The following is a 21,730-nucleotide window of genomic DNA, read 5'->3' as shown; positions in this document are numbered from 1 at the left end:
CAGGGAGAAGTGAAAACAAATAAAATACAATGGTAAAGAAAATCAAAATAACAAAGGGACTACTGAAAGGACTCAACATTAAAAAAGATGAAATGTAAAAATAGAATGACAGATAATAGATATTAAAACCAATCTACATATTGGGCCCATTAATAGACAATATAAAAGATGAAAATATTTTCTCTTGATAATTTTTAAACTAAATAGTACCTTACTTTGATTTTTTTTTTTTTTTTTTTGTTCAGGAGACCAAGACAGTTAGGAAGAGGAACTGCTTTGCCCTTAAGTGAGCATACCTAAGACAGCAAAAGTTTACAAGCTCCTAAATTGTGTTTAACTACAACACAAACAGAAAAACTGCTACAAGTCAACATTTTAGGCAGACTTGCTGTGATAAAATATAAAAAATTTTGAAACAGATTTCTGCTCTACCCACTGTGTCCTCACAGAGCAGAACTGTTCCTGTGATTCTTCCCTTCTGCACTGAATTTTAGCTGTTTCCCATGTTGCAACAAGCTCCCTTAAAAGAAAAAAAATAAACAAAAAAACACCCACAAAAAAACCAACCCTAAACCTTTTTACTATTTCTAAGGTATGGCTTTTGCTCTGATGCCTGTTGGCTGCAAATTCCCTGTTCGTCTCAGGAACCTCAGTTGAGACACATAATACAGGATAAGGGTACACTGAAATAAATCCAGTTATTCTCAGAGAATGAGCATGCCCTTTATCTCTCCTTCCACACGATATCCTCTGCTTTGTAATGCAGTAGCAAAGACAAGGTGAACAGTCACTTTTTTTTAAACAGAAGATCAGTCACGTAGAAAACACATGGTAAACTGTGAACAAGCCAGTAAGTCTCCTGTCATACATTTCTACAAGCCTGAACTCATTTTAGCATGGGAGTTACAGCAGAACAAAAATCATAATAACACCATCAGCTTGTCAGGGAAGGACCCATTGTGCCTTAAGTACACTCTATTGAAGGAGAAGAAATGCATACAGATAAACACGAGCTCTTTGCTGCCTAGAATAGAAGTTAAATAGAACTTCTTAGCTTCTTCTTGGAGTGGTTATATCTCACTACCTGAATCTGGTTTTGTGTTTTGGGATTGCATCTCTCTGCTGTAATAATACAGCAGTAATAATACAGCAGTAGGCCTATAAGTGCCAATATATGGCCTCTTAATAAAGCTATTAATTAATTTAGTTGTCATGTAATTTCTTGTAAGGTACGTGCTTTATAAGCAGAAGTCCTTTGTCACAGCATTTGTCTAGTGTAATATCAAATGGTTCATACTGTCCTAATGATGCATGTAGCCTTGCCACCTTACAGGTTTACCCTGACATATTTTCATCTTCTCTTTCCTTATTTAACCTTATTGCATACACTGCAATACTCGCTCTAAGGAGCAAAAATTCTTTAAGATTTTTTAAGAAAGAGAAGAAGCAATTAACAGCAAAAAAACAAAAACGAAAAAGATGGTTGAAAAGAAACAGAAACAGAGAAGTAGACAGGACTCAAACTTAATAGCTTATGGGAAGGAATTGTATTTCCTACAGTAGTTGACACCTTTCAGAACTTCTGAAATCTTATGGCCTTTTACTCAGTGTGAAAACTGTTACATTTCTGAATAAATAGTTCATTGCACTCATTTTTTTTCAAAGTTGTGGTTAGAAGCACAATTTTTTTCTTATTGTCATAATCACTCTTGTTAGGTCTAATTCTGAATGCAAAGCTTTTCCTTGTTAATTGTAACCATGTAGCCCTGTAGGATAGTATTGCTATTGCTAACAGCTGGCTATAAGCTTTGTATGGAATCTGCAAAGCCTCAAGATCAAGGTGCCTTCTTCACCTTCCTGAAGCTTTACTCTGGTTTGTTTAGCTGTGACAATTATTTTTGTAATTGACCAGATATCTAAGGGTAATTTGGGTTTTTTTTGTTTATCTTTGTGTGATACAACCACAGTTTTATACGGATAGGGATAACAAGCAGGCAGTCTGTGTAGAATGGCATGTTTGTGACTAAAATAGTGATGAAATATAGAGAAATAGAGGCCTGGTACAATAGCAAAGGCTTTGAGAACAGACGCACAATGAGGTGCAGAGGAACACAGACATGGGAAGAGATAGGGCATAGAGTCAGCAGTGGAGACCCCACAGCAATAGACAACTCTTCAGTGGTTGGTTAAAGAAATGTGGATCTGGATCTAGACAAAACTCTAGACAAAATTGGTCTTAAGGGTAACAAAGAGAACTAAGAAATTATATATATATTATACATAAAAGGCATTTGGATGTAACATGGAACTGCAAACAAAAGAAGAAAGAGAAAGGTGTAAAAGCATGTTAGGAAACATATAAAAATGATCCCAAGTAGATCGAATATAATGAGGAAAAAGAAACCACCACCACTAACATCATAGTCCACCTGGTGAAGGACTCCAGATGCTGACAACTCACCCAACACTCCCCAACCACCACCACCATCGGAGCAAGACCAGCGACCAACCAGAGCAACAGGGAAAGCAGAGCAAAACATCAGGAAAAAATATTGAAACTAAGATGTGTGCATGTTATAATTTTAACTGCACTACTTTTCTTTCTTATTGTCAAAGAATATTTCAATTAAACTAAAAACAGGTTTTTGGTTTTACTTTTATATATAAGAAGTTTGCTTACTCTTTGCCCGTGAACAATATTTTGAAATATTCTGAATGCAACATCTTCAGGCATATGTTGTGGCTGAGATTCCCCAAAGAAGGGTCCTACATGTATGCTAACATAATGTTGCAGAGGATCTGACACAAATAAACAAAATTGTACTAAAAAGCAGACCTGAGGTTTTGGGGTTTTTTTTGCTTTTAGCACAGAGTCAACGTATGTCACCAACATTTTCTGCCACTTCAAAATTGTTATGACTGGCTGGGACAGCAATATGCCAGTCGAATTAGTAATGCTGTAAATTAAAATGGACATAAATATTCCCAGATTTTAAGTTATCTGTCTATTGAAGGGGTTTCTGAGATATCATGAATATTAAAACTCATAACTTGAGATGCCAAACTTCTTGAAACCAGAATATCTGTTACAGGAAAGAGAGAGTCCAGAATTCTGAAAGACTTTAGTGACATTTTGGAATTTTAAAAATTTTATGCAAAAGAGAGTTCAAAAAAAGTTAGAGAGATAGTTTAAAAATAAAAATGAGGTTGAAGATACAGACTCTGAATTCACAGCTCAGACATAATCACCAGGGTTTCTAGTCCTGTGGCACAGCAATACGGAGGCAAATAAGAAATGAGCTGGAAGCCCAGAAATCTGTGAGGGTTAGGAGCCAATGTAGGTTGGCAGGAACCCCAACTTCCTCTGTCTCATCAGAAGTTCAGCATGAATTATGCATTCTCACTCTTCTCTCACCCCTCCACAATCATAATCTTTTTGTGAATGCAATCTGTGACACTCAAAAGCTTCCAGCCAACCCTACTGTGTTGGAAACCGGAATGGTACTAAGTAATACCATGGTTGCCTTACAGTATTCTGTTGTTTTTCACAAATGGAAACTTTCCCCTAGTTATTAAGGAAGTTTTATTATAGTCAATTTATCTACTATAAGATTCATAAAATATCAATTTGCTGTTATCAGATTAATAATGCTTACATAGCAACTGCCAGATGTACTTGCAGATGTATGTAGGATGGACAGAGTCTTAAACTTAGCATCAAAGTTGATTTAACACCTCTGTTCTCTAGGAAAATCTTCTTACTCATGACAGAGTATGTGTTAAACCTTGATCTAAGGAAGGATTGAGGCTGGTTTTAAAGGATGATAGGGCCTTTGATGTACTATGAGATCAAAGGGAGTAATAGCAAGGAAATAACCTGTTTTATGGAGTGTGTCCTGCTAACAAGAATAAACTAATAGCAGTCTTATGGGTTTTGCCCTCAATTAAGTACTTTAGCTACTACGTACCTACATTTTTCTTCATGTTTTACGGTATACTTATTACCAGACTGTCTCAAAAGGATATAAATAGATTAGCTTAGGGACAAGACAAGGTTGTACTAGTTAGACATGTCAAATTAGATTGCCTGAACAAGTTTAAAAAAACAATCCCCATGGAATTCATCAGGCAAGACATTACACAAAACAAACCATTAACAACATTTCTTTTGCAATATGTTTTTTATGAGTACAGATGCAGACAGTGTATGTATTCCAAACATGTACCAAGGAAAATAAGAGGATTTTGTGACTGACGCTGCATTTATATCTTCAACATGGGAGGGCACAAATTTGAATCAAAAGTAGGAAAACGAGAGAGAAAAGAATTTATTAACCAATCACATTATGGGATTTACAGTTACACCTTCAGCCCAACATGGAAAGTTCCAAACAGAACTATGAGCATTTTCACTACACAACACATACATAAATACAAAAAAGAAAGCCTACAGAGGGTGGAAGCAAGGACAGGTAGCCTGAAGGGAATACAGAGAAATTGTCTGAGCAGCCAGGATCAGGTTAGGAAAGCTAAAGTCCTGACAGAATTAAACCTCACCAGCGACGTCAAGAGCAACAAGAAAAGATTCTGTAGGTATGTCAGTGATAAAAGGAAGGCTAGGAAAAAATGTGGGCCCTCTCTGGAAGGAAATAGGAGACCTGGTTAGCAGGCATATGGAGAAGGCTGAGGTACTCAACGACTTTTTTACCTCAGCCTTCACCGGCAAGTGCTCCAGCCACACCACCCAAGTTGCAGAAGGCAAAGGCAGGGACTGGCAGAAGGAAGAACTGCCCACTGCAGGAGAAGGTCGGGCTTGAGACCATCTAAGGAACCTGAAAGTGCACAAGTCCATGGGACTTGATGAGCTGTATCCAAGGGAACTGGCAGATGAAGTTGCTAAGCAACTATCCATCATGTTGGAGAAGTCGTGGCACTCTGGTAAAATCCCTGGTGGCTGGAAAAAGGGAAACATGACTTCCATTTTTAAAAGGTTAAAAAGGAAGACCCGGGGAACTACAGGCCAGTAAGATGCCTGTGCCCAGCTCTGTGCCCAGCAAGATCATGGAGCAGATCCTCCTGGAAAATATGCTAAGACACAGGAGAAGAAAGAGCCAACATAGCTTCACTAAGGGAAAATCATGCCTGACAAACTTGATGGCCTTCTACAATGGGATTACAGCATTGGAGGACAACAGAAGAGCAACTGAAGTCATCTACCTGGACTTGTGCAAAGCATTTGACACCTTCCCACAAGACATCCTTGTCTCTAAATTGGAGAGACATGGATCTGATGGATGGATCACTCAGTGGACAAGGAATTGGCTGGATACTCAAAGAAATGCGGTCAATGTCTCGATGTCGAAGTGAAGACCAGTGATGAGTGGCGTTCCTCAGGGGTCTGTATTGGGACAGGTGCTGTTTAACCTCTTTGTTGGCAACATGGACAGTGGGATTGAGTGCACCCTCAGCAAATCTGCCAATGACACCAAGCTGTGTGGTACAGCGGACAAACTGGAAGGAAGGGATGCTGTCCAGAGGGACCTTGAGAGGCTTGAGTGGTGGGCCTGTGCAAACCTCATGAAGTTCAGTAAGGCCAAGTGCAAGGTCCTGCACATTGGGTTGGGTCAATCGCAAGCAGAAATATAGACTGGGCAGGGAATGGATTGAGAGCAGTTGATGAGAAGGACTTGGGGTTGTTGGCTGATGAGAAGCTCAACATGACCCAGCAATGTGCGCTCGCAGCCCAGAAGGACAACCGTATCCTGACTTGTGTCAAGAGAATTGTGTCCAGGAGGTCAAAAGAAGTGATTCTGCCACTCTGTTCTGCTCTGCTGAGACTCCACCCGGAGTCCTGCATCCAGCTCTGGAGCCTTCAGCACAGGAAAGACATGGACGTGTTGGAGTGGGTCCAGAGGAGGGCCACAAAAATGATCAGAGGGCTGCAACACCTCTCCTGTGAGGAAAGGCTGAGAGAGCTGGGGTTGTTCATCCTGGAGAAGAGAAGGCTCCAGGGAGAAATTATTGCAGCCTTCCAGTAGCTGAAGGAGACCTACAAGAAGGCTAGAGAGGGACTTGTTCCAAGGGCATATAGTGATAGGACAAGGGGTAATGGCTTTAAACTAAAAGAGAGTAGATTTAGATCAGATAGAAGAATGGAATTCTTTACTACGAGGGTGCTGAGGCACTGGAACAGGTTGTCCAGAGAAGCTGTGGATGCCCCCTCCCTGGAAGTGTTCAAGGCCATGTTGGATGGCACTTTGAGCAACCTGGTCTAGTGGAAGGTATCCCTTGACCATGGCAGGGGAGTTGGAAGCATATGATCTTTTAGGTGCCTTCCAAGCCAAACCCCTCTGTGATTCTGTGATAATGTCTCTGACGCTTCCCAGAAAAAACATGCAGTGACTCCGTCATGTCCAGAACACGCAGATCTTACTGCAGTTGTGCAGATGGCTTGTATGGCACACGCACAGCCGCAAGTAGAAAATATTTTGCACTGGTATTACTAATAAGGATTGGTAACTACTGCCACACTGGCAAATGTCTCCTGTTGTAAACAAAATTTCCACATGTTGAGACAGAATTGCACTGCAATGAGAGAGTCCCCTTGAGCAGGTAGACTACATTGTTGCCGGTTTTAAATAGCTTAAAATCAGTATCCTCATAGCTTTTCATTTTTAGGAATGGCCAGGCTTTGGGGAATGCATTCAACCAACACCAGCAGAAGAGGGGTGTATCTGTGTTCTAAGAGATATGAGGTTTGTGTCTTGGATGCTTTTCTGTAAGAGAGTTGAAAAGGCCTCCTTAAACCTTTTTTTACACCTCCGCAATTGCTGGGACAGTCTGACCTGAATTTATCAGCCATTGTGAAAAATAGAAAATAAAGAGAGAAGCAAGGCAAGGGATGCAATGTAAGCAGAAAGCAAACTTGACATTAGCCACCACTTTGGGAGAAGTCTGTAAGACATAAAAAAATTAGAAATAAAAAGTTTGAAATTGAATATTTAACTATTAAGAGGATATATACTAAGGTCACTAAATAAGCATCCATGCCTGGAGTAAATTATGATATAACTGAAGAATCAAAAAATGAGAAGAAATATATGGTAATAGAAATTATTAAAGGTAAACTAGATAAAAGTGCAGTACTTTCAATAGCCATACAGAACTAAACTTTATTACAGTTATACTGTTCTTCAGCTGACTCAATGTTGTGGATCGTCTAAACAAGCATTTACTAATCAAACATTTGTTTAGCCGGTGGCATTATGGTTTTTTCCCTCATTATTTTGTTGAAAATGCAACAAATAATATATGAAATTAGTACAAGAATTAGATTTCTTATATTGTATGTGTATCTCAGATTGATCATGATACGCTTTTGAAATTCCTAACATTATTCTTTCATTTATTAGTTTTATATTTTTACCTACCAGTGTTGATTCTGCTTCAGTGATGCATACAGATCAAGTTCATTACCTGTAATTTCTCAAAAAAACCAACCAAAAAAAAATGTGTACTACAGATTTTTCTTCTTTTGGTGAGGATTCTATACTGAGATACTTTCCTCAAATTATATATGTGGTAAAAAGTCAGCAATTTCACAGTTCCCTTTTTTTTTCCCCCAGTGCAAAGACTAAGGTCACTGCCGTTCTGTCATTATTCAAGCATATGTCATCAGGTGGCTGATGTTTGATAAATATTATCACATTTTTTGGCAGCTAGAAACAAACGAAACAAACCAAAATATCAAGTTGTGTTTTGATTGAGTGTTTTAAATGTGATTAGTGTGACAGCATCTGTCACAGAGTTATCTGTAACCTCTCCCTCAGCCTTTTCAGCTGGTTGCTCTCCCTTTCTTTGCTTTACACCACCACCTCTGCAGCTGTGGGGGTGTGCAGCCCCAGGCTGAGGTGGGCAGTTGTCACAAACATCCCCAGGCTGGAGTGGGCAATTATTGCAAACATGCCTCATGAGAAACTGATAAAGAAGCCAACTCCTAAACCAGGCATTGTGCTTTGGGAACTTCCTCATCTTGATAAGAGAAGTAAAACCCTGTGGAGGCAGGATGTCAGCTTGTGAAACCCACCTATGTCACACAGGCAAGGTGGTTAAGCACTTGCCTTCATGGGGGGACTGTGAGACCACCAAGACACCTCCACCCCCTCCCACTGACTCGTTGAATTTCTGAATTTCGGGAAGCTATGAGACAGGTACCCAAAGGGTATAAAAGCAGAGGGGGCCAGCCCCTTGCTGTGCACGTCCACCACCAGAGAACCCAGACCACCAGCTCAGAGACCACCACTGGATCCAAGGGTGGTGATATCTTTGCTCTTATTTCTTCTCTTGCTTTCCCCTCTTTCTCTATCTCTGACTTTTTGGGCACATAAAGGTAATGTTGGTATAAGTTTGTCAATCTGCTATATTCTGTGGTTTTGTGAAATCAAACATTGTGTTGTTGAAGCCTTTGCCAAGTCAATATCCATTTCCAACTCACTGTGCTAAAAGTAATGTTCAAAGTCATCATCGTTTGTAATTCCACTGCCATTCCAAGTAAAGCTTTGTTTTTAGTCGAGCCTCTTGGTCATTGTTATGGCTCTAAGTATCGCACAGACAATTAAAAAGTTCACCTTCCCCTTGAACCACTGAGCAGGACAGGATAGGGGGGAGCACTCTGAGGAGCACCAGACCATGTAACAGAATCATGGCTGGTGCTCCCCGTGCCAGCAGTAGCTTGTCAGACCCAGCACCCCTTAAGGAGAAGATGCAGCCTGGAGCCTCACTCTCACTTTGTGCCCCTGTCTGGTGGGTCAGTAGGTCACAGAGCAAATCAGTGGGTGGTTTCCAAAACTGGGATCACGGACATGAGAGTAGTTGACCTACACAGAGCCATGGGAGAGCAGAGAGAAAGAGATCAGCACTCTCCTAAGTAGTTAAAAGCATGAGAATTAATATTCTCCTTTTCCTGTTGCATTAGACACTAAGAGAAGAAGGCAGGTGTCTTCCTCTCTTTCACAGTGGGGACCTGCATCTCTTCTCTCCCTGACCCCAGCAGCCCTATGCAGGGAGCGGAGCAGGGACCAGACAGGAGGCAGTTCAGCCCTGATGCTCCGGCTTCCCTGGATCCAAGTGGTGATCCCACTTGATTCAGTTCTTGGCCCGTGCAAAGGTGTGCAGCCACCCATCAGGCCCGTCTCGCCAGCGTGCCTTCCTGGCTCAAAGCAATGCCAGTAGCTTGCCTGCTCCACACAGGAGCCCCAGGGCCAGCAGAAATCAAGCATGCATCTGACATGACAAGTGGAACAGAAACAGCAGATCCTAATAGGCAAATGAAAAGTGAGTGAATGACATACTGGCAGAGGTGGAAACGTAATTGTTTCAAAGAGTGCCTGTAGGGAGTGGCAAGAATACACACATACACATACCAGTATGGCTGTATGGCAAGTGCCACCATAATTGAATCACATCAGAGCGTGACACCTGGATGAGGTTTGTGACCCCTTTCCCATGAGCTCACCCCTGTGGCAGTCCATGAAAAGCTCGCTGAGGGAGACTTTGCAGCAGGACTGTTTCTTCCTTCTTGGCCAGCTTGCCCATGTGGCTCCTGGATGTAACATTTCAAACCTGTTTTATCATGATACACACAATACGAGGAGACAAAACTCTTTAAACACATATTACAAAGTATTTGCATATAATACTGAATAAGCAATAGCTGTCGCATGTTTTAGACTTGCCTGACATCACAACAAATGCTAGCAGATTGAAAACTCAAAGCTTAGAGGAAGGGAAGGGTTCCTCTGTAAAATTACTGTGAATTTAAGTAGATATATTGTTAACACATCCTCCAGCTGAGAATTTTTAAAAGAAACTACATGGTTGCATACTATAATTTTTAGCAATCAACAACTACCTTGCAGTAGACTGTATTTCCAAAAGGATCTGAGCACTGCCCTTTGAAATAAGGTGGTTGAGATAGGCTATAAAATACATTTTAAAAGGGGACTGTGTCCTCCTCCTCCCCATATATTTGCAACATACGTTTACATTTAAAAATATCTATTACTTTAGCTGTCTGCTCATCATGCTAGAGAGGTGGTGAGGTTAATAAATGGTCTTGTGGCTTTTTTCCCTCTAACATTCACTTAATTTCAAAATCATTTAATCTGATGGAACAATGTAACAGTAAATGTAATTGTAAATAAAATTCTAAGTTGGTGATTCTAGCTAAAATAAGATATGCTTCTCAGTTATTCTATATGTCTGTTTTATTTTGGGGAAAGTACAGAATGATTCCTCCTGGAGGTATATAAGAAATGTAGAGTCAATGTCCAAAAACTTTAATTATATTTTATATACTTCTGATGGTTTTTACTATGTAAGGAGTTATAATAATGGCATATTTGTCACACCATAGAGCAAGAATAACTTACTATGCTAATTTAAGGGTCATCTCCAAACAACTTCTCTGGTTGTATCTGACGCCTTTAAATCTCTGCCACACAGACCATGAAGCAACTGCAAAGTTTTTACTTGACATGCTTCTTACTTGTTAAAACCAGTAAGTTTCAATGACATAATAACAATGCAATATGTAATATATATTGGCTGTGTTCTACATTTAGAGGGCGTAAACAATAGGCTGTTTGTAGAAAAAGTAAATGACAATGGGAGTTAATGGCCAAAGCTATATACTGAGTGCCTTATGGGGCACTGGAAGTTGAAGATTCAACCTGGGATGCTCTGGTTGTTTCAGTAAAACAAAATCTCCAGTCTTTGCGGAGTTTATTATTGTGTTGTGATTTTTTTTCTTTTTTCTTTTACAATAGACAATGGGGATGTAATTTCTGATGTTCTGCTAGCAGTTGTTTGTATCTTGGACTGTTGTAAATAAACTGTCTTCATTTTATGGATTCTCCCACAGCTGCCTTTTTTTAAACTGAAAACTCAGTGGGTTTTTGATTAAAATTAAATAGAACTGGAATGAAATTTTATTTGGTGATACAGTGTAATTTTCTTCTCTTAAAGCTACTAATACTTTCCGTGATGATTCTTTGAATAGTCCTTTCATACTTGGAGTTGAACAGACATTTGTTGTTCTCAGCAAGCCAAAATAATCAATGAAATAAATACACTCTGCTTCACTAATTTATGGTATATGTATGATTCAAATGCATATGTAATACTTATTATCTCACAGGGAAGACATTAAGTTAAACTCTCTGGATTTTGTAAAGTGGATATGTGTGGTGGTGACCTCTGCAGAAAAATCCCACTACAATCACTAAATGGTAGTGGTAGCGTCTCCTTAGATGATTTAATAATTCATAGGGTAATTTTAAGGAGCCTATAGTGCTGATTCAGAAGATTCTTGAGGAAGTAATGATAGGAATTCGTTTATGGAAGTATGATTTCTGGAAACTAAGTACTACAATGACCAAAAAGGAGGATCCCAAGATCCTTTTTTGGATATGGGCCTATTTTTCTAAAGAAATTGTGTGATCTGAGAATGTGACTTATCCAGCTGCAGGAAATTTGCATGCACTTTGCCCTTATCTTTTTGCCGTTCAGAATAGTACAGAATAGTACACTGCATTCAGAAGTGACATTGAATCAGTATCAGATGGCTGGGGAATGTGAACTGTGAATTAATAGTGAGGAATTCTGCTAAGTACTTTACACGAAGTGTCAGAATGGGATACATTCTACTTCCTTCAGATAATTTCATGGGTTTGATTTACAAAAGACCATGCTTGCTTTCATCCTTAAACAACAAAGTCCATCTGTAATTAATCTAAAATAAGTAATGCTTCAGTTATATTAAAACAAATACTATTGTACTTTCACATACGTTACCTGCAGAGGTCTGTCAAAAATCTTTAATTCCACAGAAGTACTGGTTACCCTCATATGTCTGTAAACAGACAGTCTTTTCTTTCCTCACATCTACATTTTCCTTCTTTCACTCATTACGTGAGTATATGATTGACTCGTACTTTTATTCAAGCAACAACATTTTAGTAGTGTTGATAATCTAAGACAGTTTGTAAGTACAAAAATGAAGTATTGTTTTCATTTGCAGTTGATTAAACTGCAGAACGGAGAAGTGAAATTACTTTGTTCAATATCCTATCTTAAATGTGTGGCAGAAACAGGAATCATAGAATATAGAATCATAGAATCATAGAATAGTTTGTGTTGGAAGGGACAAATTTTGTAAAATATTTCTTCCTTTATCTAGCCTAAGTCTAACCTCTTTTAGTATAAAACCATTACCCCTCATCCTGTCACAGCAGGCCCTACTAAAATATCTGTCCCCATCGCTCTTATAAGACCTCCTTAAGTATTGAAAGGCCACAATAAGGTCTTCCCAGAACCTTCTGTTCTCCAGGGTAAACAATCCTAACTCTCTCAGCACTTCTTCATAGGAGAGCTATTCCAGCTGTTTGACCATTTTTGTGGCCCTCCTCTGGACCTGCTCCAACAGGTCCATGTGTTTCCTGTGCTGAGGGCTCCAGAGTTGGATGCAATACTCCAGGTGTAGTCTCACCAGAGCAGAGTAGAGGGGTGGAATCAACTCCCTTGACCTGCCGGCCATACTTCTCTTGATGCAGCCTGGGATATGGTTGGCTTTCTGGGCTGCAAGCATACTTTGTCAGCTCATGTCCACTTTTTCATCCACCAGTACACCCAAGTCCTTTTCCTTAGGGCTAGTCTCCATTCCTTCATCCTCCAACCTGTATTGATACTGAGGGTTACCCTGACCCAGGTGCCGGACCTTGCATTTGGCCTTGTTGAACCTCATGAGGTTCACACGGGCCCACTTCTTGAGCTTGTCTGGACAAGCTTGTCCCTCTGGATGGCATCCCATACCTCAGGCACATCAACTACATCACTCAGTTTGGTATCATCTGCAAACTTGCTGAGGGTGCACTTGATCCCACTGTCCCAGTATGGACCCCTGAGAGACAGCACTTGTCATTGATCTCCCCCTGGACACTGAGCCGTTGACCACTACCCTCTGGATGTAACCTTCCAACAAATTCCTCATCCACTGAACAGTCCACCCATCAAATCCATCTCTCTCCAATTTAGAGAGAAGGATATTGGGGGGGGACCACGTCAAAGGCCTTACAGAAGTCCAGAAAGATGACATGTGTAGCTGTTCAGTTGTCCACTGATGTAATCACTCCATCATGGAAGGCCACTAGGTTGGTCAGGCAAGACTTGCCCTTGGTGAAGCCACTCTTGCTGTCTTGAATCACCTCGCTATCCTGCATGTGTTTCAGCATACCTTCTAAGATGATCGGTTCCATGTTCTTCCCAGGCACAGAGGTGAGGCTGACAGGTTGGTAATTCTCAGGATCCTCCTTTCTACCCTTTTTAAAAATGGGTCCAATGTTTCCCTTTTTCCAGATTCCAGGGACTTCCCCCGTCTGCCATGACCTTTCAAATATTATGGAGAGTAGCTTGGCAACGACATCATCCAATTCCCTCAGGATTCTGGGATGCATCTTTCCAGGTTCTGTAGACTTATGTATGTTCAGGTTCCTCAGGTGGTCACAAACCTGATCTTCTCTTACAGTGGGAGAAGAGCATAGAGTTCCTCCTGCCATTACTGTCTTTTTGTCAGTGAAACATATACTGTTCATGGGTTATACTTCCCAGCAATTTTGATTTGATTGCCCCTAAGATGTTACTATTTGGTAGAATCTTTGTCTAGAAAGTAACTTAGTGAAGTATTAAGCAAAAATATATGTGTTAAAGAATGATGTAAGCTCACATTCAGAAGAAAATAATTATGTGTCATTAAGTAGTTGTCTCCCTAGTTATGACAAAATTGAAAGAATGACCTGTGACTGTACTGAAGAAAGTCAACATAGCTTCATCAAAAAAATGGGTATGACTAGTGTGCATTCCTTGACATGCCTGCATTATATGACATGTACGTTTTATGAAAGGACAAAAATTCATGGTTCTTGACAGTTATCTACTTCGTGCAGTTTATTTTTTTCTTTTACTGTGCCACACCTCACTTGTAACCTCAAGTACCCTCTTTGGCATTTTACTTAAAATAATTTCTGTTGTCACATTAATTTTAGTGTTTTCTTCTGCTTGACACTTACTATAATGTTATGTAAGAACATCTTGAGTTATATGCTGGTTAGTTGTTTCAGCACCTGATTTTGTAGAACAACAACAACAAAAGTATTTAAATGTATTACTGTATTGAATTTTAGCATCACTACTATCCCTCAGGTAAATTGTTATTATGCTGTGACTAAATAAAATTCTAAGGGAAAACTGTAGAGTCTAGGGATTATCTTTGTTGAATGAACATGTTCAGATACAGTTCTGAAATAAATGAACTGGAAAGATGTCTGCTCATGTTGGGAACACAACTTAGCTGTATCGTAATAAATACACAGGGAAAGTGTCATGCAAACAAAGCCATAGCCTGCAGCAGCAAATGACAGTTCTCTGAATTAGTATCCTTGTCCTTGAGCTTAAATATGGATATACTTCAAATCGTTCTGATAAAATGCTCGATAGTGCACTGTGAAGTAAACAAATTAATGCTTCTCTGGTTTCACTGGATAAAAATGACAAGAAGTGCTATGAAGCAAAAAGTGTGGGGAAAAAAGTTCACTGTACTCATTTTTTTCCCTTTGGAAACAAAAATGTTGCAGAAGTTCTGGGATTCCATAGAAATGTCAGCACTGCAATCTGTCTGCAGAAGTCTGCATAATTGGGAGAACTTTCACTAAACACAGTGTAGAAGCAGAACCAAGTAAAAGGTCATGTGTTATTATTCACTGTGTAGTGCAAGAGGGAAGAGCAATTAAAAAAGCCAGAGGGAAAGGCAAAAGCAGCAGCAGTGCACCTAAAGCTCTTAGCTAAATTTTAGAAGTGGCAGAGAGGGAGGATACCATATGTATTGGTCCCTAAGGCTAGCATCTTTAATTTCTGGATGAGATGAATCAAGGTAAAAACAAGAGTTACAGACTAAGTCATCAGCAAATGTAACAATGAACCAATTAGAAAAAAAGATATTATTAAACAAAAATACAGTAGGAGAAGAATAATAAGCTATAATAAATTATTCATCCCTCCTCCCAACACAACACTACATACAAGCCCTGCTATATTACTAATACGGGTAGGAGAAAGCTTTTTTGCAAAATGACAGTGCATCTGGCCAGATTCACGAGTATTTATGTGTTTTATGAATTTCTGGATTACAGTTATTTTCAGTTTTTTAATAAAGCTTAAGAAACTGGAATATGCAGATTACTGGGTTTTGTTTATCCCTATGCTCACTTTTACTTCATTCATGGTAGTTAATTTTTCATCCTGCGTCAGAGTAATCCACTGCTAAAGGCTGTTGTGAACGGGGATGTGACTGACTGTTTTGTGTAAATTCATTTTCTTTTTTCCCTGTTAATCTTTTTTACACAGTGGGACAAAGATGGGAACACCTGAAAGGCATTTTTTTTAATGATCATTAAAACATGGAGCTACTAGCTGAATATAACTTAGAAATCATATATATCGGAAAGTTTGGTTCAGTTTTCTGAAGTTCACTTAGTCTGGAGTTTCAGTAATGTGCTGTAACTATTTCGGAGGTGCAGTACCGTTATGTACAAAATCTTGTTGTGGGCAAAAAGGGAACACACTTTATAGGTAAAGCCAGTAATGTATTGCTGGTGTAACAGAAATCTTAACGATCTAATCAACGAATTCTTTTTAGCCCAGATCTAATTACCACAGAAAAGAAAAAAGAAAAGAAAACAGAAAATGAAGAATCCTACAGTTACAGAAGGTCTCAATGCTAATAATGCATTTAGAATAGACATACCTGCAATTCCTAGTATATATCTCTTTTTCTGGTGCTCTGTTCAGTCTTGCGCAGTCCTGCTGGGTCCTTCAGTTGATAGCTTCAATTTGGTTGTGGTGTAGAGCAAGTTAGCATCTTAAGTCCTCCACCGGGAGGGGTATGATGCTGGTGATTTCTTCCTCTTGACCCTAGGATTCAGTTTGTGTCACTTTTGTACATTTGCTAATGTAGTTTTGCAGGTCCATGTTACCACTTAATTTACTGTACATGGTAAATTTTACATATCTTACATACTTGTGTTTTCTTACTCCAAGACTGGTTATTCTTAGCTCTAGGTCTGCTTTTCTTTAACTGACATTTGCTGGGTTTTTATAGCCCTGGGGTCTCCAATGCCTGCTTTTGACCCCTCTCTTTACACCCCATGCCTGCACTTTTGTATGGCATCCTGTGCTCCAGCTTTCAAGGCCCCCAGTATTGCATCTATATTCCTCTACACTATAGCACTATATCAGAGTAATATATATTTCATTCTGCACAGAATAAGTAGTTGGTACTACCATTTGATAAAAGAAAGTTTATATCTTAGGAAAATAAGCAAAAATAAAGTAAAGTATTGTCGCATTAAAAGGGGTAAAGGAGTCTGAGAAGCGTCAAAAGGAAAGCCCTCCCATTGAGTCACAATGTTCAGAGCAGACCCCTTTGCATTCTGAACTCTCTCTCGGATAGGAGTCTAGGTGCGGCTGGATCCACTCCCAGTCCCAGACTTGGTCAACGGTTTATGTCTAAAGGGTGAAGTGTGCAGCCACTTCTCAGATTCAGCTTGCCTGTCAGAGCCCTTGCAAGGACTTTCACTGAAACAGTTCCGCAAAGTTGAAACTATAGGTAATTTATTCAAGCGACAGGTGTCACAGATTCAGGATTGACATTGATAAATGCACTATTGACAAAAATGGAGCTCAAGGTAATGGTTTAGCGCTTTAGTTAACAATGTGTTCCCGGGGATATGTCTGACAAAGTCAGAGGCGTGACTCTTACCAGAAAGGCGTCCTTTCTTGGGGGGGAGAGAGGTTCAGGCCTGTCGATCTGTCCGTCAGGTGAAGTTCTCGCTTGGCTCGCAAAGAGAGTTTTCAAGTGCCAGTTTTTATACATTTAAAAATCTTTTGGCGACATGTTATGTGTTGGTATTATGTGTCGGTATTATGTGTCGATTGGCTCTTGGCATGGAATGTTGTGTCGTCATAAGTGGGACTCAGCCCTATGGAGCAGGCATCTTGGTTATGTGCTCAGGGGGGCCAAATGTTTAAGCAGCCTCTGACTGCGTGGCCTCCATCATGTCCCGGAGACTAGTTGATTTACAGTGGTGGGCTATCCCCCTTTTCTTCTGTCTGATAAGATAAGCACAAGTCAATCGCTCCCTTTAACTGCTCAGCTCTTGGCGCCTGAGTCGGATCATGTCATTGACAAGTCCAGCAACGCCATTGACCCACAAGCATAAAATAAATCAGAAGTAGCTACCTAGTCATTAAAAAAAAAATTCTTAGAGCTAAGCAAAGTAAAAAAAAGCTCCAGGAGAGTCAACATAAGCTGAGACAAAATAAGCCTGACAAGCCTCAGTTTTGCAAACTCAGTGTAAAGGCTGTGGCATGTTAGTAGCAAAGTTAATATGATATGTACTGGACTCTGGTCACTTTGCACTTCAAATATTCTGAACAGTCTATAGGAAGGGTATAGCAATAATTATGTCAGCTCATCATGTGTACCCTTTGTGTTAGAGTCAATTCAGTAGTGAGTCAGTAGATCTTAAAGTAGACTATGCACGGCTCTTAAGCAGGCCAAGCCAGGACAAAAAATTCTTATACTGTTTTAGTTATCTGCCATATTGGTCGGGGATTAGGCATATGCTGTGACCAGAAGCAGAACGTGAAATCGTCAGGTTTCAGTTCTCCTGAAAGAAATTAAAAGAATGACAAGCATAATCCATCAGGTTTAGACTGTTAATGCAATAGGCTAATATTGCAGTATGCAAGAATTTACTGTGCTGTAGTTAGTCTAAAAATTTAATTTAAGACTATGTAGCTTTAATGGAAAAATTCCACAGTAAGTGGATTATTTTTTCATTAGCGTGAATGAGTCCCAGTATCTGCAGTTAGAGCAAGTTTTCTTTAATCATTCATTAACATATCTGTTATGCTGCAGTTAAATGATACAAATACAGTTAATGAATTCTTACAAAATCATTACAGATCCTTACCTGTAATCGATACTTATAAAACCCTTTCCACTGCCTTTTTATTAATAGTGTACATGGGAGGTAAGATAGTTTCAGTTACAACATAATTGATGTTTTTTTGTTGGTTTTTTTTTACTATAATAATAAAATATAGAATATTTAATTGGCTAATAAACTCCAAAATAACCTTTTGAATAAGTATATGGCCACAATATTGTGTTTAATTTTCCTTTCTCCTTTAGCTTTAGAAAATCTTAATGAAATACTATTAAAAAAAGCAGAAATCCAAAATAAATTGCAATGAACAATAAAGTATAACAAAATGCAAAGCTATAATCTGTGGATAAAATGCCTATCTGCATTTTGCTTTCTGAAAGGGAAAATCTTTCAATGATCTTTCAATGATCTAACATAATGTTTTGTACTAATCCTAAATCATCCCCCATTGAGAAGTATTTTCTTCCAGAAAGCAATATAATGATGTAATTTAAGGTCTTTATGTCCCTGTGTTAAAAATATTGGTGGTGTATATTCCAAGCATCTGTAACTCCAGAATAATATTTAAAAGAAGCCAAAATCTGTTGGTGAATCCATGGAAAATAGGAAAAATATTATATTTAATGATGTTGATATCCTAGTTGGATAATAGAAGTTCAGAAAATAGATTACAGGAACACAGATGGATGCAAAGGAAAATAAAAAGAGTTACAATATATTTGTAGTTTGCAGTAAGGAAGGAGTATGTCAGGAGTGGTATTTTGATAGTGAGTAATGATAGGGGACAGGTGATCGTATGGTTGGGTTGCACAGATGACTCATTTAATTATACTTAATAATTTACTTGTATAAGAAAATATTTGGATGTCTACTAGAAATAAATTGATTGGCTACATGTTGTGCCCCTCGCTACTCACACTGAAACTGCAACAATCTGCAAAAGTCTGTCTACTTTTCAAGGAGTTCAACCTAAGTTCATGTGCAGCACTGAACACAAACAACAGGCAAGTTTATGTTCATCTAACTACTAAATTAGGAGCTTTGGGCTTTACAGTAATTTTACCTTTCCCTTGAATCTCAAAAGTGCTTGTATTTGATCCTGGTTTGTAACACTATATACTAACAGTGCACAACTAGGTGTGATTGCAAATTCATTATAAATTAATATCATTCTTCATATTATTTATTACACTAACACTACCAATGAATAGACATTGACGGTCTCATGTCCCTGCTTCCGCTGAAATTGGATGTCCTGTGGGTCTGTTTTTTTAAAACAATAAAAACAAAATCTTAAAGAATCCTAGACTATAAAATATAAAATAACAGATTTCTAATACGTAATAGAACATTCTGAAAGCCTGATTAGTTTATATAAGGTTGCATTTCGTGTTCAAGCCTGCTTAAGGATCATGAATTTTAAGCACTATATTTTTTTCTTCCTTTTAGTTCAATAAGGATTTGGCTGAAGTTTGGTCTCTAATTTTGTTTTCTTTAAAAAAGTGCCTTAAAGAATAAAAAGAGCTAACCAAATAGAAATGGATTTTTAAAACTATTGGAATACTGTAGGAAAGGGAATTTTATTAACTCCTTCCATTTTAAATGATTGCTGTTTTATCATAAATAAATCTACTCTGTACCACCATGTAGATCAGATGCAGCTACTTATTTCTCGCCCTTCCCTTCAGAGGAAAACAAGAGCCACAGTTTGTCAGGATCATTAAGTGCATAATGAACTCTCCAAACACAAAAAGAGCAAGTCACATTATTGTAATATACTAGCTAATGATGCCTTCATATCAGCAATTTCCAGAAACCATGTCTTTTTGTTTTATATAAAAAATAAACTTAGAATCATAGAATCATAGAATCATAGAAAGTTTTGGGTTGGAAGGGACCCCTAGAGGTCATCTAGTCCAACCCCCCGGCAGCGAGCAGGGACACGGCTAACTAGATGAGGTTGCTCAGAGCCCTGTCCAACCTGGTCTTGAACACTTTTAGGTTTTGTACTGCATTCATACACACTACTTCCCTTATATGACGATATCCACAAGAAAATTACAGGCCTAAACAATAAACTGCACTGTTAATATAAAATATCCAATACATTATAAATAGAAGTTGTGTAACACATAAAATAATGTTTGCTACCTGTGTACTCTGCTTAGTGATTTACCTGTTGACATGAACACCCCAACATGTGGGTTGTTGTCAAAATTGCTGCCAGATTTTTGTGTTTATATTATGAGTTGGTTTGTGCCATTAATTAATTCTTTTTTCTCCCATCTCTTTCACTTAACGCCCACACTATGTCACTAATCCAAAATTCAGTAAAAAGCAAAATTGATCTTTGAAGCAGATTTGGAATGTTGTTCGTATGTCTTACAGCTTTACAAAACCAGAAGCAGGAGCTTTCTATCACTAGAATACTTTCCAACAGGACAGGCAGCATTTGCTGTTATAGATTTCATGTATAATAAATAAATATTTATAACAAAAATAAACATTTCTCTGAAACCTGATCAGTTATAATCACAATATAAGAACAAAACTACACATGTGTTTCATATGTGACATTAGTTCTATGGAAGCCTTTTCACAGTGGTAAGCAATCTCCCTCAACCAGGTCATTTAGTGAAAAAAAAAACAAATGGCAACAAAATGCTAAAATATTTCTAGAATATCATTTTCCATGACATAGGGAGTAGAGGGTTTTATGGATATGTCTCTGCTTTTATCTGATATTCTTGTTTTGTTTTCCAGGGATAATGTTACTAGGAAAAAAAATTCTCTCTAAAATGAACATCATAAAGCAAAATGGTAAAGAATTATTCAGGTGAACTGAAGGAAGACAGTAGCCTCTGAGAACTTTACAGGAATTTATTTGAGGATGGCACATTACAGTGCATTGAATATTGAATTTATCTATATGAATACCAGTGAAAAATTTCCATACTGTCATGTATTTTATTTGGTTTTTATTTTGGAACATATACATTATTTATTGGAACTCATTTATTTTCAGCTTTTAGTCAGATACCATGAAAGAAAAAGGGGATATAAAATTTAGACTAAGACTAAAACCTTATTTTAGAAAATACTTTTTCATTTATTAAAAATGCCATTATATTAAGGTATATTGACCTTCCAACTGTAAAAGTTCACTCTATCTCATTGAATGCAGAGAGTATCTCAGATTACTCAATGGTATTCAATGCTTCTTTCTTCTTTTTTTCCTTTTTTAATTAATGTTAAAAGTTCAATATTTTCACTCTTGTTCAAATTATGAATATGAATTGAGAGGAAATAAATTACATTAATAATTTTAATTTGACACGGAATGCATGTTGTCAGGTCATTCCTATGGTCTTGTATCTAAAAGCAGTGTGATATTTGAGAGTTACTACAAATTACAGCTGAACAGTTGCACATATTTTGTGGCAAGGCTTGGATTTGGGTAACTTTTTTCTGTAGGTGGTAATGTCTTAAAAGTTGCTTACAGTTTGCAGCAGTAGAAATAATGTTGTTAAAAAACAGCTTATGTTGACTTTTGAGCATCTTCAGTAGATATAATTTTGAATCCAAAACAAAAAAAGCAATGTTATTATCTGTGGAGGAAACCACAGACTAGCAGTTCACTGTACCATGTTTCTTCTTGTTCTCATATC

General features: G+C 38.4%; 1 long non-coding RNA gene across 2 annotated transcripts in view; it reads right to left on the bottom strand.

Annotated features, from left to right (window-relative positions):
- LOC142360901 (uncharacterized) overlaps positions 1-21,730 on the bottom strand; it is a 79,275-nt gene that overhangs the window by 6,744 nt on the left and 50,801 nt on the right. For both annotated transcript variants that reach the window (XR_012763532.1, XR_012763533.1), the window contains exons 2-4: positions 16,871-17,780; positions 15,857-16,023; positions 9,515-9,621 (exon numbers count right to left, since the gene is read on the bottom strand). This is a non-coding gene — a long non-coding RNA (uncharacterized LOC142360901). The remainder of the gene's footprint in view (positions 1-9,514; positions 9,622-15,856; positions 16,024-16,870; positions 17,781-21,730) is intronic.

The sequence above is a fragment of the Opisthocomus hoazin genome, chromosome 3, assembly GCF_030867145.1.
Source record: "Opisthocomus hoazin isolate bOpiHoa1 chromosome 3, bOpiHoa1.hap1, whole genome shotgun sequence".
NCBI lineage: Eukaryota > Metazoa > Chordata > Aves > Opisthocomiformes > Opisthocomidae > Opisthocomus > Opisthocomus hoazin.
Note: the sequence above shows the minus strand (reverse complement) of the source record. Positions and strands in the feature narration are given on the sequence as shown.